At 44.1% G+C, this 27154-nt stretch overlaps 1 protein-coding gene across 15 annotated transcripts in view; it reads left to right on the forward strand.

Annotated features, from left to right (window-relative positions):
- Positions 1-2558: 2558 nt before the first annotated feature.
- The window catches only part of PKIG (cAMP-dependent protein kinase inhibitor gamma), a 91658-nt gene continuing 67062 nt past the window's right edge, over positions 2559-27154 (forward strand). For 7 of the 15 annotated variants that reach the window (XM_005569086.5, XM_015429866.4, XM_005569085.5 and 4 more), the window contains exon 1: positions 2559-2621. The gene's annotated coding sequence lies outside the window, so the exon portion shown is untranslated. Of the gene's footprint in view, positions 3041-3205; positions 3326-27154 lie in introns of those variants that run through there. The other 8 variants (XM_074005398.1, XM_074005400.1, XM_015429864.4 and 5 more) reach the window with 2 other exon arrangements.

The raw sequence follows: 27154 nt of genomic DNA on the forward strand, positions 1-27154 counted from the left end.
ATATGGCAAAACGCCGTCTCTACTAAAAATACAAAAATTAGCCAGCGTGGTGGCAGGTCCCTGTAATCCCAGCTACTAGGGAGGCTGAGGCATGAGAATTGCTTGAACCTGCGAAGCAGAGATTGCAACGAACCAAGGTCGTGCCACTGCACTCCAGCCTGGGCGACAGAGCAAGACACTGTCTGAAAAAATCAAAATAGAAAAATCTTATGACCTCTAGAATAAGAATAATGACAGGTATTTAGAACTCCAGCCCTTCTCATTTTGGCTTGGTGGCTGGTGGCCTGTGGCCTTTCATTTGTTTTACAGGAACAGTTTGGCTTTCTGGAAAGGGCTATTATTTAAACGATACACTAAATTCTTTCCCAAAGCTAGTTTGGCCTGGCTGGGCGCAGTGGCTCACACCTATAATCCCAGCACTCTGGGAGGCTGAGGTGAGCGGATCACCTGAAACTCTGGGAGGCCGAGGCGGGCGGATCACCTGAGGCGGGGAGTTCCAGACCAGCCTGACCAACATGGAGAAACCCCGTCTCTACTACAAATACAAAAAATAAGCTGGGCGTGGTGGTGCATGCTTGTAATTCCAGCTACTCAGAAGGCTGAGGCAGGAGAATCAATTGAACTCGGGAGGTGCACGTTGTGGTGAGCCAAGTTGGTGCCATTGCACTCCAGCCTGGGCAACAAGAGTGAAACTCTGTCTCAAAAAAAAAAAAAAAAGTTACTTTAGCCTATACCCAGGAATGAACAGGACAGTTTAGGGGTTAGAAGCAAGACAGGGTCAATTAGGTCTGCTATCTCAGTTATTATTCTTCGCAAAGGCAGTTTCAGGATGACAGGTGTGAGCCATCGCGCCCAGCCCTTGATATTTTGACTGGTCGCAACTCTTTTGCTTTTACAAAAATGAAGTAATGAATATATCCTTTGCGCTCGGGTTTCAGCATTTCTGCAGTTATTCCAAGAAGTTTGATTGCTTGACACAAGGAAAAATAAATTATTCCTCAGATTGAAGTTAAATCTGATGATCTAATTCTCCATCAAAGTGTGGGGAAAAGAAAGAGATCAGCCTGTTACTGTGTCTATATAGAAAGAAGTAGACATAAGAGACTCCATTTTGTTCTGTATTTGTGATGCTGTTAATCTGTGACCCTACCCCCAACCTTGTCCTTTGCAAGAGACATGTGTTGCGGTGACTCAAGGTTTAATGGATTTTGGGCTATGCAGGATGTGTCTTTGTTAAACAAAATGCCTGAAGGTAGCTTGCTGGTTAAAAGTTATCACCATTCTCTTAATTTCAACTACCCAGAGACACGTACACGGCCAAAGGTCGCAGGGACCTCTGCCTAGGAAAGCTAGGTATTGTCTAAGGTTTCTCCCCATGTGATAGACTGAAACTATGCTGCCAAAAGGTTTATGGAGATGTTTGCATATGCATCTCAAGGCACAGCATTGTCCTTTGAACTTATTCATGTCACGGAGGTTTTTGTTCATATGTCTTACTGCCGATTTCCTCTTTTTTCTTTGATCCTATTGTCCTGCCACTCCCCTGTCTTTAAGATGGTAAAGATAATTATCAATAAATACTAAGGGAACTCAGAGACCAGGGCCCGCGTGGGTCCTCTGTAAGCTGAGCGCCGGTCCCCTGGGTCCCTGCTTTTCTTTCTCTATACTTTGTCTCTGTGTCTTATTTCTTTTCTCAAGTCTCTCGTTCCACCTTACGAGAAACACCCACAGGTGTGGAGGGGCAGGCCACCCCTTCACAAAGAAACCAATTTAATCACTCTTTGACACACCACCCCTTCAGACTATAAAAGAGAGGAATCTGCCACCCCTCCCACATGAGTTTTCTTGTCTTCAAATATTCCCAGTCTTGGCAGGGAGTGGTGGCTCACGCCTGTAATCCCAGCATTTTGGGAGGCCCAGGCGGATGGATCAGCTGAGGTCGGAGTTCGAGACCAGACTGGCCAGCATGGTGAAACCTTGTCTCTCCTAAAAATACAAAAATTAGCCGGGCATGGTGGCACCTGCCTGTAATCCCAGCTACTCGGGAGACTGACGCATGAGAATCGCTCGAACCCAGCGGGCAGAGGTTGCAGTGAGCGGAGATTGCGCCACTGCACTCCAGCCTGGGCGACAGAGTGAGATTCTGTCTCGAAACAAAAACAAAAAAACAAAAACCCAGTCTACCAAGCCACCACCTCAGGCTCCGTTTCCTCCTCGCACGGTCCCCATCTGAGGTTACAAAGAGATAAACTGAGGCACAAGCAGTACTCGCGGCCCAAGACCTCCCCCTGGCCTCACTGTCCCCCTTTCCTTCTCTTCCCCGGGCCTACTTCCAACCCGGATCCCTCCTTCGCAGCTCAGCCCTCGACTCCCACCTCGTCCCTCGACTTCCACCTCGTCCCTCACCTCGTCCCTCCTCTGCCCCCTCCGCGGCTGCGGAAAGGGACGCGAACCGTCCTGGTCCCATCCGAGCCGCCGTAGCGCGAGTGCAGCGGGAGTTCGGCAAACCAGGTCGCCAAGGCAACGGGCTGCGCTGCGGGTTGCGGGCTGCTGGCGCTAGGCTGCCCCGGGGAGGCGCTGCGGGCCGGCGGCCCAGGCACTGCGAGGCGGCGAGACCGCAGGTGAGCAGGAGCTGGGCGCCCGGTTGCGGCCCCAACGCTCCGGGCCTGGCGTCGACTCGTCGCAGGGGGCGAGGGGCTGAGCCGCCGGGGACCTCGGGGAGGGAGGCTGCGGTCCGATCTTTGTCCCTCAGCCACGCCGGGGACTGAGCTCCCGACGCCCTTTGACCCCGCCCAGCGTTCAGGGAGAGTCCGTATTCGGCTGTTTATTTTATTTGTAGCCATTGGTAAACCTCATTCGAAAGTTTCTTAAAAAAAAATCCCTTCTTATTTGGGGGCCGGAAAATAACTCGAAACTGCAGAAAATGTATTTGTGTGTGCGACTGTTCTGGGGCCAGAGAGGATTGACTTCTTTGTGCGTCAGTTTTATCGTCTGCAAAATGGGAATCATGGTAGCACCTGTCTGATGACGTTATTACAAGGTAAATTTATATTTAAAATTCGTGGAGGTAAGTCCTCAGTACTTGGGAGCTTTTATTATTCTACTACAACGAAGACCATCATTGAGCATTTATTGTGAGTCAGGGCCCGGGCTGATAGCCAGGGTAAAAAAGTGAACAAGAGACATCGTGTCCTGAGGGAACTCCACAGTTTTCCGGAGGAGACAGACCCATAAACAAGAATTCACAGTGATTCCGGTTATGATTTTGGACGTGCAGAGGGACTGTGAATGCACAGAGAAAACAGTTTAACCTGGATTTCTGGAGGTGAGGTTAGTGTGGATGATCAGGGAGAGATGCCAAAAGAAGGTGACTTCCAAAATGAGACAAGAAGGCTACCTTTATGTTGACCAGAAGATGAGGCTGGTGGAGTGTACCTTGCTGTAGGTAGAGAAAGCAGTGTGTGCAAAGCCTTGGGGAGAGAGTGCAGACTTCTTGGGAATCTGCAAGGATTTCAGGCTAGCTGGAGAGCAGATTATGAGAGTTGGAGGGGGTCTGGCTAGATGGTGTTTGAGAGACAAGCAGGTGCTCCTCCTGAAGACTCTTCGTAAGTGTGGAGGAGTTTGGGCTTTATCTTGGGGGCAGTGGGAAGCCATCAAAGGGTTTTAAGCCAGAGGTGTGTGTTTTTGATCAGAGGTATGGTTTCAGAAAGATCAGTTTTTTGTGTTTCTCTCTTGGTCTTTTTTTTTTTTTTTTTTTTGAGACATACTCTTGCTCTGTCGCCCAGGCTGCAGTGCAGTGGCGCGATCTCTGCTCACTGCAAGCTCCACTTCCCGTGTTCACGCCATTCTCCTGCCTCAGCCTCCCGAGTAACTGGGACTACAGGCGTCTGCCACCACGCCCGGCTCATTTTTTGTATTTTTAGTAGAGACGGGGTTTCACTGTGTTAGTCAGGATGGTCTCGATCTCCTGACCTCATGATCCATCCGCCTCAGCCTCCCAAAGTGCTGGGATTACAGGCATGAGCCACTGCGCCTGGCTCTCTCTTGGTCTTATCATTCCTCCCATCTGTTTTTCACTTTGCAGGCATTCATTTGTGGTGATTCATATATATGTGTGTGTGTGACTGTGTGTGCGTGTATGTATTTATTTTTGAGATGAGGTCTCACTGCGTTGTCCATGCTGGTCTCAGATTCCTGGGCTCAAGTGATCCTCCTGTCTCAGCTTCCCACGTAGCTGAGACTGCAGGTGCACACCACTGTGCCTGGCTAATTAAAAAAATATTTAATGAGCATCTTCTATGTGCAAGGCACCGTGTAGGTAGTAAGGAAGCAGGTCCCTGCCCTCAAGGAGATCACAGATTGGTGAAGAAAATATGCATCAAACAAGTGATTATAATTGTGAGGAGAATTGTGAAAGGGGGCGCATGTTAAGGTCAATCTAGCGTAGTTTGGAGATTCAGGTAGGGTTTTGATAAAATGTCTAGAGGGTGTAGTCTGAGTTAGCTATCGTGGGGATATTCCAGACATATTCAAAAGTACATTCATGGAGCCAAAAGCAGTCCACTACAACTGGAAGTTAAAGATCAATATTGAAAGAGATCTATCTAGAGAGGTTAAAAAAAAAAAAAGGCTGAGATTATTCAGGGCTACTGCATTGCATTCTCTTGGAAAAAAGAGTCATGCACTTAGGCTACGCTAAAAGAAATGGCTAGAGAAACAGGAACAGGAGAGAAACCAGCAAAGTATAGTAATGAAGTCCAGAGGAAGAGGTTGGCCTTTGTAGATGTTGCTGAGATGTCTGAGTAATACAAGTTAAAAATTAAAATGTGTCTTTTTGGGTAAATAAATATGGAGGTCAGTTGGGACCTCATTGAGCAGATTTGGTGAAATGGTTGGGGCGGAATCTATAATATCAGCAGCTTTCAAAGGTTCAATATAATATATCAGTGGGATGAGTTAAGAGTGGGATGTGAGAAAGACAAAGTGTAGGCAGCTCAGAGAAGTTTGGCTGCGAAGGGAGGTAGAGAGAAGGCTGGGGAGCGATTGGGGAATAGGTGAAGTTTTTTTGAGCATGAGAGATTAAATGCTGTTGGCAAAGAGCCAGTAGAGAGGGAAAGGGTGAGAAGATACAGGATATGAAGGAGAGAATTGATAGTATAACTTTCCTGAGAAGGTGGGAGTAGCGGAGTTCCACAGTACAGATCCTTCAATAAGGAGTCTGATGCCTGTTACTTTTTGGAGACGTGGGAAGCCAGGTTATTCCTGAAAGGAGTGCACCAGTGTGATGCAACAAAAATAAAGGTATAAGTGTGGAAGGCAAGTCACAATTTTCATTATCGGCAGATAGCAGTCATTTATTGAACTAGTATTGTGTTAAGTACTTTTCATGCACTTTTTTTTCTTTCTTTCTTTCTTTTTTTTTTTGAGACAGGGTATCACTCTGTCACCCATGCTGGAGTGTAGTGGTGCAATCTTGGCTCACTGAAGCCTCTGCCTGCTGTGCTCAAGCGATCCTCCTGCCTCAGCCCCCCAAGTAGCTGGGAATACAGGTGTGAGCCACCACACTCAGCTAATTTTTGTATTTTTAGTAGAGATGGGATTTTGCCATGTTGGCCAGGCTGGTCTTGAACTCCAGACCTCAAGTGATCCACTCGTGTCGGCCTCCCAAGGTGCTAGGATTACAGGCATGAGCCACTGCGCCCGGCTCATGCACTGTTCTTGATGAATAATGTGATGTTTACAACAACCCTGTGAGATAGGCCCTCTAATAATTGCAAGTTTATGGATAAAGAAACTGGGGTAGAATGCTCACTCAGGTTCACACAGTATTTGAGTCTAGGTTTACCTGAAGACCCAGAGCTTTTACTCTTAACCACTGCCTGGATGATATAAATCTCTACCTGTGATATGATTGTCTGCTGAAAAAATTCAAAAGAATTAAGCTAAAAATACTTAGATATAATAAGGCTAAGTGAACAGCAGTTATAAGATAGACAAAAAGCAATAGCTTTATGCAACCAAAAATAGAAAAGGTAATTGTAGGAGAACTGACAATAGCAACATGAAAAATAAATACTTAGAAATAAACTTAAAAATACATGTACCTGGCTTAGCCACACAGAGTAAGAGTTGGCTGGGCATGGGGATGGGAGGACAGGATGAGTAAGGTAAAGTAGTTTTCCCATGGGAACATCAGAGTATTGATACTGGAGAAGGGTAGGTTAAAAAAAAGAGGTGTCTGTCATAAGACATCATAAGATATTGACTTTCATGTTTTTATAAAATTGAAAAATTGGCCCGGCATGGTGGCTCACACCTGTAATCCCAGCACTTTGGGAGGCCAAGGCGGGTGGATCATCTGAGGTGAGGAGTTCGAGACTACCCTGGTCAACAGGGTGAAACCCCATCTCTGCTAAAAATACAAAAATTAACTGGGTGTAGTGATGCACGCCTGTAATCCCAGCTACTTGGGAAACTGAGGCAGGAAACTCCCTTCAACCTGGGAGGCAGAGGTTGCAGTGAACTGAGATTGCACCATTGCACTCCAGCCTGGGTGACAAGAGCAAAACTCCATCTCAAAAAAAAAAAAAAAAAAGACAATTAGGTGGGAGCTATATATATTAGAAAGATGTTTACATGATATGGTTAGGTGTAAAAAGCAGATTAGGCCGGGCGCGGTGGCTCAAGCCTGTAATCCCAGCACTTTGGGAGGCCGAGACGGGCGGATCACGAGGTCAGGAGATCGAGACCATCCTGGTTAACACGGTGAAACCCCGTCTCTACTAAAAAATACAAAAAACTAGCTGGCCGAGGTGGCGGACGCCTGTAGTCCCAGCTACTCGGGAGGCGGAGGCAGGAGAATGGCGTGAACCCGGGAGGCGGAGCTTGCAGTGAGCTGAGATCCGGCCACTGCACTCCAGCCTGGGTGACAGCGCGAGACTCCGTCTCAAAAAAAAAAAAAAAAAAAAAAAAAAGCAGATTACAGTACAGTATGTTCCTGTTTGTTTTTAATGTATACATGTTTATAATTAAAATGTCTGGAAATACTAGTTCTTTTTAAAAATGTTAAATCTTTAATTGTGATAAAATTTACCATCTTAACTATTTTTAGGTGTAAAGTTTTGTAGTGTTAAGTGTATTCATGCCGTGCAACCAATCTGCACAACTTTTTCATCTTGCAAAAGTGCAAAAGCCAAACTATACCTTTAATAGGTTAAGTTCCCCATTTCCCCCTCCCCACCAGCCTTTAGCAGCACCCATTCTACTTTTGTTTTCTATGTGTTTGGTTACTCTAGATACATTGTGTTAGTGGAATCTTGCATCCTGTCCTCAAGGTTCATCCTTGTTGTGTAGCATGTGTCAGAATTTCATTCTTTTTGTAAGGCTGAATAATATTCCATTGCATGTTTATACCACACTTTGTTTATCCATTCATTGATGGTCACTTTGAGTTGCTTCCATCTTTTGGCTGTTGTGAATAATACTGCAGTGAAACATAAGTGTACTAAAAGGTAAGCTGTTTATGAGATCATGGGGAAACTTTTATTCTGTTCTTCATTGTCTTAATTTTCCTTTTTTATGAGCATGAATTGCCTTCATAATCAGAAAAAAAAAAATCAGGAAATGTCTTCTTTAGGGGGCTGGGGAAATAAGGGTAAAAAAGGGCAGTGGCAGCAGGAAGGGAAAGGAGAGGGCAGATTTGAGAGACATTTCAGAAGGAGACTCAACAGGACTTGACCACTAAGAGGTAAGGGAGAGAGGAGTGGAAGATGAAGCTTTCCTGGCCTCTGCTGGGAAGGGGCATCAGTCCTGTTGGGGCTTTGACTAGGGGAGGAGGGAGGAAATAAGGCTGGAGAACCACCTGAGCCTTTGTTTAGCCGTTTGGACTTCTTCTAGAAGGTGGGAGAAACCATTGAAAGGAAGTGAAATGACTTGATCTGATTTGCACCTAGAGAGATTACACTGGCTCTTTCCAACCATTCTTTAAGCTGAAGCCAGATAGTGCCAGGTATCCCTTTGTGTTGCCTGTACTTGAACTTCTGTTAATTTCCTTTTATTTGAGATGAACCCATATCTATTATTCTAAAAGCACCTGGAATATTTTAAACAATGTTTTGGTTTTTTTTTTTTTTTTTTTGAGACGGAGTCTCGCTCTGTTGCGTAGGCTGTAGTGTAATGGCGTGATCTCGGTTCACCGCAACCTCTACCTCCCATGTTCAAGCAATTCTCCTGCCTCAGCTTCCCGGATAGCTGGGATTACAAGCACCCACCATTATGCCTGGCTAATTTTTGTATTATTATTATTATTTTGAGATGGAGTTTCACTCTTATTGCCCAGGCTGGAATGCAATGGTGCGATCTTGGCTCACTGCAACCTCCCCCTCCTGGGTTCAAGCCATTCTCCTGCCTCAGCCTCCTGAGTAGCTGGGATTACAGGCATGCACCACCACGCCCAGCTAATTTTGTATTTTTAGTAGAGACAGGGTTCTCCATGTTGGTCAGGCTGGTCTTGAACTCCCAACCTCAGGTGATCCTCTCGCCTCAGCCTCCCAAAGTGCTGGGATTACAGGTGTGAGCCACCGGTCCTAGCAGTTTTGTATTTTTGTAGAGATGGGGTTCCACCATGTTGGCCAGGCTGGTCTTGACTCCTGACCTCAACTTATCTGCCCGCCTCAGCCTCCCAAAATGCTGGGATTACAGGCATGAGCCACCATGCCCTGCCTGTGTTGAGTTTTATGTCAATAACACAGTCTCCTGTAAATACACTTTTTTTTTTTTTTTTTTTTTTTTTTGAGATGTAGTCTCACTCTGTCCCTCAGGCTGGAGTGCAGTGGTGCAATTTTGGCTCGCTGCACCCTCCGCCTTTGAGGTTCAAGTGATTCTCCTGCCTCGGCCTCCCGAGTAGCTGGGATTACAGGCACACGCCACCACACCAGCAGTTTTTTTTTTTTTTTGCGTTTTTAGTAGAGACAGGGTTTCACCATATTGGCCAGGCTGGTCTCAAACTTCCGAACTCAGATGATCCACCCATCTTGGCCTCCCAAAGTGCTGGGATTATAGGTGTGAGCCACTGCACCCAGCCATCCTGTAAATATACTTTCTAACTTTAGTAGGAGAAATATGAATAATTGGGAAAGTAAGAAACAAAAATAATTCAAGGTAGAGCACGTCACAATTCTGTTACAAGTTTAAAACTTAAAGTTTTTTACATTTTATTGAAAATTCTGACAGCCTCCTTTTGAGAGAAAAAGACAATATAATGTACACAGTGTCATATTAAGGAACTCTTACAAAATGAAAATTTGTAGGGTCCAGATGGATTCAGCCCATCACTTAGCTCCACTCCCACAAACCTGTAGTCTCTCTCTACTTCCAGAGCATTACAGACAGAGGGAGCTAACTGTTGTGCTAACATTTGTAAATAGCTCTGCAGTTTAGAAGAGCTGGATTTCCAAAAGATGCAAATCCATGATCTCATTTTAGTCCTCCCAACAATTCTGTGGGGTAGGGATCATCATTCTCATTTTCAAATGAGAAAATTGAAGATCAGAGGATGTGACAGATCCCTCTCAGATACTATATCTAATAAGTCCTGGAGTTTGAATCCAGGTTTTATTTTCTTCTTATATTTTAGCCTTTTATTATGGAAAATTTTAAACATACAAAAGTAGAAAAGATAATAAAAGACACCTAATATACTCAGCTTTAACAGTTACCAACATATGGTCACTTTTATTTCATCTATATTGCCCACTTCCACCCTGCCTTAAATTATCATAAAGCAAATCCTAGGTGTCGTATTTCATCCATGAATACTGTACTTCAATACACACATCTAAGAGAAAAGGATTTTTTCCTCCTCCTTTCCCCCTTGTAGTCACAATATCATTATTATACCTAAGGAAACAAGCAGTAGTCATTCCTAAGTATTACATAATATCCATTTGGTATTCAGTTTCCTCAACAATTTTATAAATGGCTTTCTAAAAAAATGTTTTTTTCAAGATGTAGTCTCGCCATGTTGCCCATGCTGTACTTGAAAGCCTAGGTTCAAGGGATTCTCCTACCTTAGCTTCATCAGTATCTGGAAATACAGACATACATCAGTGTACCCAGTTTTTTTTTTTTTTTTTTTTTTAACACGGAGCCTCACTCTTTCACTCAGACTGGAGTGCAGCGGCGTGATCTCTACTCACTGCAACCTCTGCCTCCTGGGTTCAAGCACTTATCCTGCTTCAGTCTCCTGAGTAGCTGGGATTACAGGCATGTACCACCATACCCCGCTAATTTTTGTATTTTAAGTAGAGATGGGGTTTCACCATGTTGGCCAGGCAGATCTCGAACTCCTGACCTCAGGTGATCTGCCCGCCCGCCTTAGCCTCCCAAAGTGTTGAGATTGCAGGCATGGGCCATCATGCCCAGCCTGCCCAACTTTCATAAATGTCTTTTTTTTTCTTTTTTTTTTTTTGAGACGGAGTCTTGCTCTGTCGCCGGGCTGGAGCGCAGTGGCGCGATCTCGGCTCACTGCAATCTCCACCTCCTGGGTTCACACCATTCACCTGCCTTAGCCTCCTGAGTAGCTGGGACTACAGGCACCCGCCACCACACCCAGCTAATTTTTTGTATTTTTAGTAGAGATGGGGTTTCACTGTGTTAGCCGGGATGGTCTCGATCTTCTGACCTCATGATCCGTCTGCCTTGGCCTCCCAAAGTGCTGGGATTACAGGCATGAGCCATCATGCCCGGCCCATAAATGCCTTTTTACAGTTGGTCTGTGTTCACTGGGATCCAAACAAGGTGCCCATATTAGACCTGATTGATCATCTCTTAAATCAAGCTTGTCCAGTCTGCAGTCTATGGGCCACATGTGGCCCAGGACAGCTTTGAATGAGGCCCAACACAAATTTGTGTTTTTGTTTTTGTTTTTTTTTTGAGACGGAGTCTCGCTCTGTCGCCCAGGCTGGAGTACAGTGGCCGGATCTCAGCTCACTGCAAGCTCCGCCTCCCGGGTTCATGCCATTCTCCAGCCTCAGCCTCCCGAGTAGCTGGGACTACAGGCGCCCACCACCTCGCCCGGCTAGTTTTTTGCATTTTTTAGTAGAGACGGGGTTTCACCATGTTAGCCAGGATGGTGTCGATCTCCTGACCTCGTGATCCACCCGTCTCGGCCTCCCAAAGTGCTGGGATTACAGGCTTGAGCCACTGCGCCCGGCCCCCCAACACAAATTTGTAAACTTTCTTAAAACATTATTAGAGTTTTTTGTGTGTGTGATTTTTTTTCTTCTTCCAGTGTGGCCCAGGAAAGCCAAAAGAATGGATACCCTTGTTTAAAATCTTATTACTCTGTAGCAATTTCTCCTCTTCTTTTTTTTTTTCCCTTTGCCATTTATTTGTTTTAAAAAGTCGTATCATTTGCCCTATGCAACTTCTCATATTCTGCATTTGGCTGATTGCATCTATTTATTTATTTATTTTTCTTAGATGGAGTCTTATTCTGTTGCCCAGACTGCTGGAATGCAGTGGTGCAATCTTGGCTCACTGCAACGTCTACCTCCAGGGTTAAAGCAATTCTCCTCCCTCAGCCTCCTGAGTCGCTGGGACTACAGGCGCATGCCACCACGCCCAGCTAATTTTTGTATTTTTAGTAGAGGTGAGGTTTCACCATGTTGGCCAGGCTGGTCTTGAACTCCTGATCTCCAGTGATCCACCTGCCTTGGCCTCCTAAAGTGTTGAGATTACAGGCGTGAGCCACTGCGCCTGGTCAGCATCCATTTAATATGTTTATTCCTTTTATGGTTTTTTTGTCCCTTGTACCCTATAGGTGATGCTCTGCACATCCTATTGTATCATGTCAGGAGGCAGTAAGGTCTAATTAGCTCTCTTTGCATGATATTAAGATTGATCATTAGGTTCAGATGTTGATAGTATGATCAATCTATTATAAGTCTCCCATCAGTCTTTCACAGAATGGCTTAGCAACTACTAATGATCATTGTCTAGATCCATTATTTTATTATATTGGGGTTACAAAATGAATTCACATTTTCTGATGCCAAGTCACACGCTCTGTTTAATCCCACTATCTCCCAATTAAAGGAAGCCTTTACACACTGTCATCTATGCTCCACTCTGGTAGGTGGAAAAAAAATTCCTCATTTAGTAGCTCAACTTAATGTAGTAATAAAAAAGAGCCAGAATCTATATGCTCTGTCCAACACTAACTGCTCCCAACATTGCTTTCCTGGGTTGGCCTTATATATTTGCAAAACCACACAGTGGAAGGGCTGCCTGTATTAGTGTTTTTCAAACTGCTATTCCTCAACCTACATTGTAGCCTGCTAATGTAGCTTGAGGAATATTTGGGGTAAAGGTTCCAGCATTTTTTTTTTTTTTAATGGAGTCTCGCTCTGTCACCCAGGCTGGAGTGCAGTGGTACGATCTTGGCTCACTGCATCCTCTGCCTCCCGGGTTCAAACGATTCTCCTGCCTTAGCCTCCCGAATAGCTGGGACTACAGGCACACACCACCACACTCAGCTAAGTTTTGTATGTTTAGTAGAGATGGGGTTTCACCATGTTGGCCAGGCTGGTTTCGCATTCCTGACCTCAAGTGATCCTCCCACCTCAGCTTCCCAAAGTGCTGGGATTATAGGTGTGAGCCACTGTGCCCGGCCTAGCATTTTTTAAAATGGAAAAATAGAAAAAAATCATAGTTCATCTCAGATACATCATATAGAGTAAGAGTAAGTTTTGTAAAACTTCTGTTTCAGCTCCATTTATGTATCTCTGAGTCATGATGTAAAATATATGGTGTCCTGGTCAAGTCATATAATTTTTCCAGTATTTACTTATTTTATTATTTATTTATTTATTTATTTGAGATGGAGCTTCACTCTTGTTGCCCAGGCTGAAGTGCATTGGCGCGATCTTGGCTTACTGCAACCTCTGCCTCCCAGGTTCAAGCGATTCTCCTGCCTCAGCCTTCTGAGTAGCTGGAATTACACACCCCACCACACCCGGCTAATTTTTGTATTTTTTTAGTAGAGACGGGGTTTCACCATGTTGACCGGGCTGGTCTCAAGCTCCTGACCCCAGATGATCCACCCGCCTTGGCCTCCCAAAGTGCTGGGATTACAAGTGTGAGACACTGTGCCCTGCCCAGTTTTTCCAGTATTTAAGCAACCACCCTATGCTATAACAAGTTTCTCGGTCAAGGATTCATTTATGTTCAAGCATGCTAGTTATAAAATAATACAGTATATTGATCCATTTATAAAATTATACAATATATTGATTCATTTTAGAACTTCCTTTAAAGGCTTTCTTGGGTGACTACCAATTAACCAAAATTAATTACGTTATCCCAGTGACCAAATTAATACCCTGATAATCAAATTGAACTGGGTACATGAGTTATGTGAAAAACCTTCCAGGGATTTTCACATGTACTGATGTTTTTGTTTTGTGTTTTTGTTTTTGTTTGAGACGGAGTCTTGCTCTGTTGCCCAGGCTGGAGTGCAGTGGCATGATGTCGGCTCACTGCAACCTCCACCTCCTGGGTTCAAAGATTCTCCTGCCTCAGCCTCCTGAGTAGCTGGGATTACAGGTGCCCACCACCATACCCAGCTAATTTTTTTTTGTATTTTTAGTAGAGACGGGATTTCACCATGTTGGCCAGGCTGGTCTTGAACTCCTGACCTCAGGTGATCCACCTGCCTCGGCCTCCTCAAGTACTGGGATTACAGGCATGAGCCACTGTGCCTGGCGGTACTGATGTTTTTGATTCTCTGGTTATACTGAGGTAGAGTAACTGATTCTAACCAGCACTGGAACCGTTAAAGGAATGTAGGGCCTCATCAGTATTAGTTGGTTGGAGAGGGGAAGGAAGTTAGGACTGGGCAGGAATGAGTGGGTGGAGAAACTGACTCAGCCCTTTGGTTAGCTTCTAGGCATGGGAATTCAGTGGAGGGAGCCAGACCTCCTATGCATATGATGATAGCAAGAGTAGCCCTAATTTTGTTCCTCCCTTTTCTAATCAGGATGGGCTTAGGACATGAGCAATGGGATATTTAGTGACATCAGCAATGAAGGACTAGGAAATACAGACTTTGATTTATTTTTTAAGTGATTCTTCATGGGCTGTGTGCTTTTAAGACTAGACTGTGGGTTTTGTTTTGTTTTGTTTTGTTTTTGAGACTGGGTCTCATTCTGTCACCCAGGCTGGAGTTGCTGTGGTGCAATCATAGTTCATTGCCACCTCGAACTCTGGGACTCAAGTAATCTTCTCACCTCAGCCTCTTGAGTAGCTGGGACTACAGGTGTGTGCCACCACATCCAGCTAATTTTTTAATTTTTTGTGGATACGGGATCTCTGTATGTTGACCTGGCTGGTAGACTGTGTTTTTATTTGAATATTTGTACCAAAACTTAACATTCTGCTGCTTATTGATTATATTTTACTACCTAAGAAAAGAAATATGTATTTTTTAATTGGCTTATATAAAACATAATACCTGTTTTCTTGTAGTTTTTAAGTAAAATTTGAAACATTAGATTTTTAAGTGTAGGTTCTTTTTGTTTGTTTGTTTTGAGATGGAGTTTCGCTCTTGTTGCTCATTGCTGGAGTGCAATGGCGCGATCACAGCTCACTGCAACCTCTGCCTCCCAGGTTCAAGTGATTCTCCTGCCTCAGCCTCCCGAGTAGCTGGGACTACAGGGGTGTGCCACCACGCCCAGATAATTTTTGTAATTTTAGTAGAGACAGAGTTTCACCATGTTGGTCAGGCTGGTCTCGAACTCCTGACCTCAAATGATCCTCCCACCTCGGCCTCCCAGAGTGCTGGGATTATAGGCATAAGCCACCATGCCCGGCCAAGTATAGCTTATTTTCTTATTTGTAATTTGTTAAAGCCAAAGACACTATAATAGAAAGCAACTGAAAATGACCGGCCGGGCGCGGTGGCTCAAGCCTGTAATCCCAGCACTTTGGGAAGCCGAGACGGGTGGATCATGAGGTCAGGAGATCAAGACCATCCTGGCTAACCCGGTGAAACCCTGTCTCTACTAAAAATACAAAAAACTAGCCAGGCGAGGTGGCGGCGCCTGTAGTCCCAGCTACTCGGGAGGCTGAGGCAGGAGAATGGCGTAAACCCGGGAGGCGGAGCTTGCAGTGAGCTGAGATCCGGCCACTGCGCTCCAGCCTGGGTGACACAGCAAGACTCTGTCTCAAAAAAAAAAAAAAAAAGAAAACAACTGAAAATGAAAATGATATTTCCAGGGAGGCTAATAACTTACAGAGCTTTCATGTGGCCTCAGGGTCATTGTTCTCTGTTAGCCAATCCTTAGAAATTGCTAGAACGCATAGGAATGCAGAGTTGCATAATGAGAATAAGAAAAACTTGCGTTTCAGGCAGATCAGGGTAACCTTGGGCAAAGTCTCTAAGTCTAGATTCCCTTATCTGTAAAATGTCTCATGAGGTCATGTGAGAGTTAACCATTATAAAGCTTGGCCACTAGAAGGGGCTTAATTAATGTGAGTTATCTTCCTTTCTCCCAGTCCTGATTTTGCAAACCTACCTACTCCGTGTTTCTGCTAATCACCAGAATGAAACTTAAAAAAAAAAAAAAAAAAAAAGGCCGGGCGCGGTGGCTCAAGCCTGTAATCCCAGCACTTTGGGAGGCCGAGGCGGGTGGATCACGAGGTCAGGAGATCGAGACTATCCTGGCTAACATGGTGAAACCCCGTCTCTACTAAAAATACAAAAAACTAGCCGGGCGTGGTGGTGGGCGCCTGTAGTCCCAGCTACTCGGGAGGCTGAGGCGGGAGAATGGCGTGAACCCGGGAGGCGGAGCTTGCAGTGAGCCGAGATCACGCCACTGCACTCCAGCCTGGGAGACACAGCGAGACTCTGTCTCAAAAAAAAAAAAAAAAGCTGATGGTTTAATCTTGATTTTCAGTGTCAGTTAAGCATAACATAATTCTATTGTTTTCTTATGTGCATAAGGCTTAACTTTCATTGGTTTTTGATGATCTCTGCATGTTATTTATAGCACATATTAAATGTAGTGGCCATATTTTTTAAAAATTTCTTTTATAATTTTTTTTTTCAAGACACAGAGTCTAGCTCTGTCGCCGAGGCTGGATGGAGTGCAGTGGCGCAAACTTGGCTCACTGCAGCCTCTGCCTCCTGGGTTCAGGCAATTCTCCTGCCTCAGCCTCCCAAGTATCTGGGACTACAGGAGTGCGCCACCACACCAAGCTAAGTTTTGTATTTTTAGTAGAGACAGGGTTTCACCATGTTGGCCAGACTGGTCTCAAACTCCTGACCTCAAGTGATCGGCCCATCTCAGCCTCCCAAGGTGCTGGGATTACAGGTGTGAGCCACTGTGCCTGGCAGCTGTATTTTATAAACCAAAAAATTGGGACTTGTGGTGTGACAAGTATAGTATACTTAAGAGGGTTAGGAGAACAGAATGTTTTGAAGAAGTGCACTCTCAGAGATAGGGTCGCTGTACTTTTATGTATTCATAAGGAAGCAGTACAAAGTTGTGGTTAGGAGTGAGGCCCTGGAGTCCTTTGGACATGAATTCACATCTTGGCCCAGGCACTTTCTACTTACTGCACAATATACTTAACCTTGCTAAACTTCAGAGCTTCCTCACTTGTAAAGTGGGTATTATGAGAGTTCCTTGTTTCTTGTGAGGATTGCATGAAATAAAGGGCTCAGCACAGTCTTCGCAGATAGAAAGAACTTAACATGTAAATGTCAGCTGTTACATTTGTTACTATAAAGCCTTTGACACATGAACACTTATATAGTAACCTTTTTTTTTTTTTTTTTTTTGCAAAAACCTGTTCAAAAAGCACTTCTAAAATAACTCAGTATTTGCAAACTTACTGTATAGTAAGTTCTTTATCAGGCCTCGTATGGAAAGGGCACAGAAATATTTTGAAGACCCCACGCCCTGCCTTGCATGCCCGCTGGGAAGACCTGACTTACTTTAGCCTTCCCAAAATATTTGCGTAACTCTCAGTACCTACTCCATTGCTTCTGAGATGACCTCTGCAACATGTGTATGTTTTGGCTGAAACAGTTATACTTGTCCTGGACAGACTTCAAGGTTAACTTAATCTACGGTCACAGGCTTCTTTCCCGAAGATTTCCTTGGGTGTGCCCTCCCTAGAATATTGGCCTCTTCCTCAGGCAAGCAGCAAAATAGCTGCAATAGGCCTAGACCCCAGATCTATGTATGGCACCCACCTAAGGAATAGAAAGATTGTCTTGGCTGGGCGTGGTGGTTTACACCTGTAAAGCACCTGTAATCCCAGCACTGTGGGAAGCCGAGGCGGGTGGATCACCTGAGGTCAGGAATTCGAGACCAGCCTGGCCCACATGGTGAAACCCCATCTCTACTAAAAATACAAAATATTAGCTGGGCATGATTGTAGATGCCTGTAGTCCCAGCTACTTGGGAGGCTGAGGCAGGAGAATCGCTTGAACCTGGGAGGTGGAGGTTGCAGCAAGCTGAGGTCACACCACTACACTCCAACCTGGGCAACAAGAGCAAAACTCTATCTCAAAAAAAAAAAAAAAAAAAAGAAAAAGAAAAATTGTTCCTTAGAGTGAGAAATTTTCTCAGAAGCCGCCAGAGAACTAACCCTAGAATCTCATTGGCCTGGACTGGGTCATGTGCTCATTCCTGAGCCAGTTCCTGTCAGTAGGGCAATGTGATGCCCTGATGGGCTTAGGCCTGGTTCTTGAACAAGCCGTTTACAAGAGGGATGAAATTATCTCTAGACCAATCAGAAACAGAATTGTGTTTCTGTTAGGAAAGTTTTTTTTCTATGGGTAGGGGAATGGACGCTAAGTAGATTGGTCAAAGAGGAATTGTGTTGGCTGCTGATAACAGCACGTTTAAAGAAATAACCTGTCTTTAAAGAAGACAGATTATTTTTCTCTCAAAAAATATTAAGTCCAAAGTAGATAGTCTGTTCCTGGCATGGTAGTTCCACAGTGCCATCAGGCAGCCGATCTCTTTCTGTTTCACCATGCTTATCATACAGCTTGCAGTCACCTTGTGGCTGCACGTGTTGCTCTGGCTCTCTAGCCAAACGGTCTTTGAGGCAGGAAGAAGTAGGAAAGGGGAAGGCAGAGGACACCCTTTAAAAGTACCCTAAGTCCCAACCACCATGTTCAGTTTACATCTCATTGTCCATTCTTACTTGTGAAGAAGGCTGGTAAATGCCGTTTCTTAGCTGTATACATTGCCATTCCCAACAACAGAGGGATTCTGTAACTGTGGAAGAATGAAAAATAGATACAAGCCTGGAACTGGGCAGTGCCCACCACAGGAGGCAGCCAACAATGTTAGCTATCCCCTCTATTTGGAGAAAATTGCAGTTTTTACATTGACTTTCCTTTTTCTTTCTTTCTTCCTTTTTTTTTTTTTTTTTTTGAGACGGAGTCTCGCTCTGTCACCCAGACTGGAGTGCAGTGGCCGGATCTCAGCTCAGTGTAAGCTCCGCCTCCCGGGTTTTACGCCATTCTCCTGCCTCAGCCTCCCGTGTAGCTGGGACTACAGGCGCCCGCCACCTCGCCCGGCTAGCTTTTTGTATTTTTTAGTAGAGACGGGGTTTCACCGTGTTAGCCAGGATGGTCTCGATCTCCTGACCTCGTGATCCGCCCGTCTCGGCCTCCCAAAGTGCTGGGATTACAGGCTTGAGCCACCGCGCCTGGCCCCTTTTTTTTTTTTTTTTTTTTGAGATGGAGTTTTGCTCTATGGCCTGAGCTGGAATGCAGTGGCGCAATCTCTGTTCACTGCAACCTCCACCTCCTGGGTTCAAGCAATTCATCCCCACCTCAACTTGTGGAGTAGCTGGGATTACAGGTGTGGCCCACCATGCCCAGCTAATTTTTGTGTTTTTAGTAGAGACAGGATTTCACCATGTTGGCCAGGCTAGTCTCGAACTCCTGACCTCAGGTGATCCACCCACCTCGGCCTCCCAAAGTGCTGGGATTACAGGTGTGAGCCACCACACCTGCAGTGCCCAGCCTGCATTATAAATGTTTGCTGATAATGTGTTGATAACAGTGACAGTAAATAAGAGTCAACTGGGTTTGTTCCCTAGCCTATTTAGTTTTATTATTGCGATTACAAAATAATTAAATATTATGTTAACCAATGAAATATAAAGGGAAAAAGGAAAAGAGATACTGCTTTTATGAAAAATAAGTTGAATGTGTTTACCTGATAAAGGTAAATGGCTGGCCGGGCGCGGTGGCTCAAGCCTGTAATCCCAGTACTTTGGGAGGCCGAGACGGGCGGATCACGAGGTCAGGAGATCGAGACCATCCTGGCTAACACAGTGAAACCCCGTCTCTACAAAAAAATACAAAAAACTAGCCGGGCGAGGTGGCGGGCGCCTGTAGTCCCAGCTACTCGGGAGGCTGAGGCAGGAGAATGGCGTAGACCCGGGAGGCGGAGCTTGCAGTGAGCTGAGATCCAGCCACTGCACTCCAGCCTGGGCGACAGAGCGAGACTCCGTCTCCAAAAAAAAAAAAAAGGTAAATGGCTAAGAAAAAATATTCTTTTCAAATTAGAGGTGGAACAGACCTCTGAAAAGATTGAAGAAAAAAATTTATAAAAATATGGAGATTCTGACAGGTGAGGTTCTGTAATTCTAACACTAGGAGGCTTAGGGAGGAAGATTACTTGAGGCCAGGAGTTTGAGACCAGTCTGGGCAACAGTGAGACCCCATCTCTACAAAAAGTAAAATTAGCCAGATGTGGTGGCGTGTCCCTGTAGTCCTAGCTACTTGGGAGGCTGAAGTGGGAGGATCACTGAAGCCCACGAGTTTGAAGTTACAGTGAACTATGATCACACCACTTACTCCAGCCTGGGAGATGGAGTAAGACCCTGTCTCCAAAACATATATACATATATGTTTCTGCCTTCAGAATACTTCACAAGTATCGTTCTAGTGAAAACTGGAAATCATAGATGTACATCATGAGTGTAGTTCATGCAGAAACTTTAATTGCTTGAACTCACTCTCAAGAAAAGGCCTCCACTGAGCGCAGTGGCTCACGTCTATAATCCCAGCACTTTGGGAGGCTAAGGCAGGTGGATTGCTTGAGTCCAGGAGTTTGAGACACAAGCCTGGGAAATCTGGCAAAACCCTGTGTTTACAAAAAATACAAAAATTAGCAGATTGTGGTGGTGCGTGCCTGTACTCCCAGCTACTTGGAGGCTGAGGTGGGAGAATCACCTGAGCCCAGGGAGGTTGAGGCTGCAGTGAGGCATAACCATGCCACTGCAGTCCAGCACAGGTGACAGAGAGAGACCCTGTCTCAGAGAAGAGAAGAGGAGAGGGGAGGGGAGAGGGGAGAGGAGAGGCTTTCATCCCTTAGCAAGTATTTGGAAAATAAACATACATTTTTAATGATTCCTCTCTTTAACTGTATTTTTTAAAAATGAGTGATACCATTATTAGTCCTGATCCCATCAGGGAGAGAGCTTCTACTTTGTTTCTTCAGTTGTTATGTATGGGTTACTGTGTATCAATTGAAATGAATATCACCAGGCCTTATTGTTGGTCATTATAAATGGTTCCCTGGTAAGCTTCTTTCCCGAGACACCTTTCTAGTATATTTTTTGTTTTTTCAAATTTTTTTTTATTTTTTTGAGACAGAGTCTTACTTTGTTGCCTATGCTGGAGTGCAGTGGTATAGTCTTGGCTCCCCGTAGCCTCCGCCTTCCCGGTTCAAGTGGTTCTCCTGCCTCAGCCTCCCAAGTAGCTGGGACTACAGGCATGCACCACCACACCCGGCTAATTTTTGTATTTTTAGTAGAAACGGGGTTTCACCATGTTGGCCAGGTTGGTCTCGAACTCCTGACCTCAGGTGATCCACCCATCTCGGCATCCCAAAGTGCTGGGATTACAGGCATGAGCCACTACACCCAGGCCCCTCACTGATTTTAAATAATGTTGAATATACCAAAAAGTTTGGACTGTCTCAGGGAGTTCAATGTAATGGAATTTGTCCTGATGTTATTTCTTTTTCCAAATCGCATAACACTTCAAACTTTTCTTTTTATAACATTTCTCATAAATAGTCCTCCTCCATAATTACCTTTGTGTTTATTTTGTGTCTGCTACTAAACTCTTAGCTTGTTGAGGACAGGAGTCCTTCCTTGGACATCTCTACATCCTAACATACAATGGGTGCTCAATTTACGTTCATGGAATGAGAGAATGAATCAACGTCACTGTTCTATTATTGCATAGCCATCTTCAGTAACACTTCCTTTGAATTCATTGTCAGTGGAGCTAGTCTTGTAGCCTTTTCAATAGCTTACATTCCATGTTAGAGCAAAACATGTTAAATGTTTATAAGGTAATTTCAAATATAGGCAAAAGTAGAGAGAATACTATTGAAAAAAACCTCCATTATCCATAATCAAGCTTCAACAATTACCAGCATTTTAGAACAAATTTTGATTTAGACTAAGGGTAGAGAGAATATGATGACATTGGGATGCTGATTTTGATTTTGTGGGGAGAGAAGCAGGCCATGTGTGGTGAGCAGGGTAGAGAAAGAGGGAGGCTGGTGGTCCAAATACAAACCTGCCTCATAGGGTTGTCTTGAGGATCACATGAGTTGACACAGGGAAGTGTGAAGAACAATGCCCCACACACGGTGAGTACAGCTTAAGTGCTGCCACCGCCATTACTATCACTCCCTCGTAGCTCGTGGGAGCTGAGTGTGGCAGCTGTGGCACTTACTAACTTGGTGACTTTGGACACCGACCTTTCTAAACTGCAGTTTCTTCATCAGGAAAATGGGAAAAGTAATAGCATCTTAAACATAGCATTGGTGGGGCGTGGTCGCTCATGCCTGTAATCCCAGCAGTTTGGGAGGCCAAGGTGGGTGGATCACTTGAATTCAGGCATTTGAGACCAGCCTAACCAACATGGTGAAACCCTGTTCTCCATTAAAAATAGGCTGGGGGGCCGGGCGCGGTGGCTCAAGCCTGTAATCCCAGCACTTTGGGAGGCCGAGACGGGCGAATCACGAGGTCAGGAGATCGAGACCATCCTGGTTAACACGGTGAAACCTCGTCTCTACTAAAAATACAAAAAACTAGCCGGGCGAGGTGGCGGGCGCCTGTAGTCCCAGCTACTCGGGAGACTGAGGCAGGAGAATGGCGTAAACCTGGGAGGCGGAGCTTGCAGTGAGCTGAGATCCGGCCACTGTACTCCAACCTGGGCGGCAGAGCAAGACTCCGTCTCAAAAAAAAAAAAAAAAAAAATAGGCTGGGCATGGTGGCTCATGACTTGTAATTCCAGCACTTTGGGAGGCTGAGGCGGGCGGCTTACTGGAGATCAGGAGTTCGAGACCAGCCTGGCCAACATGGTGAAACCTCTCTACTAAAAATACAAAACTTAGCCGGGTGTGGTGGTGTGCACCTGTAACTCCAGCTACTTGGGATGCTGGGGCAGGAGAATTACTTGTACTCGGGAGGCGGAGGTTGCAGTGAGCTGAGATCATACAACTGCACTCCAGCCTGGATGATAGAGCAAGACTGACCAGGGCCAAGGTGGGCGGATCACAAGGTCAGGAGATCGAGACCATCCTGGCTAACACGGTGAAACCCTGTCTCCACTAAAAATACAAAAAATTAGCTGGGCGTGGTGGCGGGTGCCTGTAGTCCTAGCTTCTTGGGAGGCTGAGGCAGGAGAATGGTGTGAACCCAGGAGGCAGAGCTTGCAGTGAGCCAGGATTGCGCCACTGCACTCCAGCCTGGGCGACAGAGCGAGACTCCGTCTCTTAAAAAAAAAAAAAAAAAAGGTAGCATCTTATCCCACACAGGCAGTGGAATAATATATGTAAATATGTTCTGGATTAATTAACATTAATCACAATTTTCCAGAGTGGTGTTCTAATCTGGAGGGAGGGACCATGGTTCTGGAAGTTTTTTCAGGAGTCAAGCCAATTCCTTCTGTGTATTCTCATTCTGAGACTTCATAATATTCGTGGCAGAGTCATTTGTCAGCCTAGCAAATAAACATTACAGCACACTAAGCTTTGTTTCCATTTGCAAAATGTTTTTTAAATAATGAAAATAATTTTACTTTATATAGCTTTTCCATATATGCACTGAAAATGAAATACTTATCAACCAAGTTGATAAAGGGATAAAAATAGTTTTCCTAAGGAAAACTATTTGCTGGGGATTTGTGTTGGAAAAGTTTTGTAGCAGTCTGTTTCCCTGTCTTTGAAATATAAGCAGTATCTTTATTTGTCTAGATTTTGCTTATAACAATTTGCTCAGCTCCTAATTAAAGATAGCTCTGCCATCCACAGGTACTTAGCTACTTTCCGAAAGCCAGAATTTCTCTAGAAAATCAGTTTTAAGACTTTAAAACACTTTGCCTTCTCCTTAGTACTATAAAGAATTCTAATTATGTAGAACATTCATCCAACCCCCCCCACACTACACACACACACACACACACACACACACACACACATCTGTCTGAGATAAGAATTAGATACTGTGGGAATAGAAATGAAATATCCCTGATGGTTTTAATCATTTTCTGCACTGTTTGTTTGGACAAGACAATCAGCTGTCACATCCCCTGGGTATAAGAGTTACATAAACCCAGGTCAGAAAGTCAATGCTGTAGACTTAAATTCTCAGGAAGTTTTAAAACTTTTAAAACTACCACTTGCGTTTTAGATTTGACTTTTTAAAAGTTTGATTTTTGCTTTTTCAGATACTAAACTTTTGGCATTCGTAGTATTTGTGATTTATAGTATCTTGTACTTTTGCAGACTTACTTATGCAAACAAACTAAACCCCCACTCTATGCCCAAATAACAAAAAACGTGTACAAGATACAGTTTTATCTCAAAATGAGCAATATCCTGAAGCTGTCATTTGGTCCCAGTGACATATGAACTGTTCGTTTTTTTCCCCATATACTCTTCTGTATAAATGTTTTATTACACAGTCTTTTTTTCTGGATTATTTTTCTGGAGATTTCGGTATACTTTGTTGATATTTCTTTTCAAAAGCTCCCGCACAAATCATCTCCAGTAGTCATCCAGCCAGTGTTGTACTAGAAGATGTGTTACTTCTAATTTAAACTTCCATTTAAGGCTTGACGCTATAGCTCACACCTATAATCTCAGCACTTTGGGAGGCCAAGGTGGGAGGATCACTTGAGCCCAGGAGTTCAAGACCAGCCCAGGCAACAAAGTAAGACCCCATCTCTATGAAAAATAGAAAAAAATAGCTGACATGGTATCCCATGCTTGTAGTCTCAGCTACTTGGGAGGCTGAGGTGGGAAGACTGCTTGAGCCCAGGCGGTAGAAGCTGCAGTGAGCTGTGTTTGCCCCACTGCACCCCAGCCTGGGTAACAGTGTGAGACCTTGTCTCAAAAGAAAACAAACTTCCAGGCCGGGCGCGGTGGCTCAAGCCTGTAATCCCAGCACTTTGGGAGGCCGAGACGGGCGGATCACGAGGTCAGGAGATCGAGACCATCCTGGCTAACACGGTGAAACCCCGTCTCTACTAAAAAATACAAAAAACTAGCCGGGCGAGGTGGCGGGCACCTGTAGTCCCAGCTACTTGGGAGGCTGAGGCAGGAGAATGGTGGGAACCCGGGAGGCAGAGCTTGCAGTGAGCTGAGATCCGGCCACTGCACTCCAGCCTGGGCGACAGAGCATGACTCCGTCTCAAAAAAAAAAAAAAAAAGAAAACAAACTTCCATTTGAGAAAGTAACAGAAAAAGTTTTGGATTTTTGTAATTATAGGAATTGTTTATTTTTCTTTGATAATACTGTATCTCTTTCAGTGAAAAGGGAGTTAGGAAGAGGTCTAAATATAATCTCTGATCTTCCTTGTTAATTGTTTAAAAATGGAATTTGGAACTAATTTTAACTTCTGAAGGAACTGGGGGAATTTTATCTAGTACCTGAGGTATACCTTAGTTTTTTATATATTGAATCTTCAGGACCAGTTTTATTCTTTCATTTAAATATGTAGTAAGCATCCAATATGTGCTTACCATTGTGCTGTGTGTTTATATATATTCGCTCATTTAATTCTCACACAAGCATTGTTAGGTACATAAAAGGGGACTTCAAAAAAATTCATGGAAAAATTGAATTAAAAGATAAAAATGAAAAAGATAAACTTTATTTCTCAATATAAGCTCCATCAAGTTCAATGCAATTTTGTAGTGATGATACCGGCCATTTAGCCCGTCCCTAAAGAACTGAGGGTTCTGGAAATTTAGCCATATTAATGCAGTCTTTTTTACATTATTAACTGAAAAAAAAAGGTTCCCTGTAAAGATTTCTTAAGATTAGGAAACAAAAATAAGTCAGAAAGAGCCAAATCAGAACTGTAAGGTGAATGTGTAATGATTTCTGTGCACAATGATTTCCCATTGAAATCTCGCAAAAATTGCCCTTGTTTGATAAGAGGAATGAGCAGGAGGAGTGTTGTCATGGTGGACGAGGACTCTGGTGAAGCTTTCCCAGGCGTTTTTCTGCTAAAGCTTTGGCCACTGTGCCTAGCCACAACTTTCGTTTTTTTTTAAGTCATCTAATCCTTACAACTGCTCCATGAGATAGGCACTATTATTATCCTTATGTTACAGATGGAGGAACTGAGGCAGAGAGAGGGAAAGTAACCTGCCTGAGGTCCCAGAGCTCTAGAGTCAGTGGTCTTAACCTCTATTATGACCTCTCACTTAATGAGGGCCAGATGGATTCCCCTCCAGCTTTTTATTATGAAAAATTTCAAATGCGGAAAAAAATTAACAAGAGTACCATGAGCACCTGTACCAAAAACCTAGCCCAAACAGTTGTTAACATTTTGCTGCATATAGTTTAGCTGCATGTGTGTGTGTATTTCCATTTTTTGCTGAACTATTTGAAAATATATCATGGACATGAGAATTCACTCCTTAAATACAAAACAAAGCATCATTTTCCTTTTACTTGGTAAATGCATTCTTGGAAAATACATTGCCTCTGAAATCATGCAAAAGTACTTTGTTACAGACAAAAAGGAGTAGAGTTCTAGGTTCAGATAACTATAAAAAGCTTTACATGGATATCTTGGTATTTGAAAGTCAAGCAGAGTAAAGGGACAATTTTTGTTTCTATAAGACAGCCCCACAATTTGCTGGATGTTTAACATCTTGGTCTCTACCTACTAAATGCCCCTTTGAGTGAGGAGACAATCAACTGTTACGTCAACCAAAAAACGCCTCCCATCCCCTCTGTTTCCGGAAAGTCCTCTAGCCAACTGTGCCTGTTGAGTGTCATTGACTTGACTGATCCTCTGCTGAAGGAGCTATAGGTTAAATTAAAATAAAATGTGCTGTCACAGAACCCTTATCATCATGATGCAGAGTTGTGGTAATAAAGGTGGTAGAACTTACCTGTAATGCTCCTTTAGTTTTACAACCGCATATGTTCTAGATTTGTAAACAAACATTCATTTATTCTGTTATATTCTGCCACCACCACTTTGTTCCACAAAAGGTTATACAGCAGATTTTTATTTATTTAACCATTAAGAGTGTCTACCCATGTATTTGAATCGGCTAGGAAATAATCATAATTGCTACGCTTTTCTATATAAAAAGGGACTTGAAGCAGACTCAGGGCCAACACAATGTAGAATCTGTTTCTTCTAGCTTTATTTCTCCCTGTGCTGCTAGAGGTACCAAACGGTTTGTCTCAGCTGTTAAACCCCCCACATACTCCATTGATCTCTTTACTTTTCTCTGTTGCCTGTCAGTCTGTTTGTCAGACTTATCTCAAATGCCATGTTGTTCATGCATATTTCTCAAAGCCATCCATCAAGATAGAATCTAAATCATCACAGCACATTCTGTCTTGTGACACTAACCACAGACTGCCTGTGTTACATTCGATTGTATGTTTCCCTTTTCTTCCACATTTGTTTCAGTAGTAGTTTCATGGGCAACCTCTATGTGGCAGGCCTTATTTGGGATCTTGGAAATAGAGAAATGAAGCTCTCCTTGATAGTCTCATTTACTTTGTATTTTACTTTTTTGATAATTGGAGTGGCCTTTTCTAGCCTTGTATCCCCTGCAGTACC

Source organism: Macaca fascicularis, chromosome 10, assembly GCF_037993035.2.
Source record: "Macaca fascicularis isolate 582-1 chromosome 10, T2T-MFA8v1.1".
Taxonomy (NCBI): Eukaryota; Metazoa; Chordata; class Mammalia; order Primates; family Cercopithecidae; genus Macaca; species Macaca fascicularis.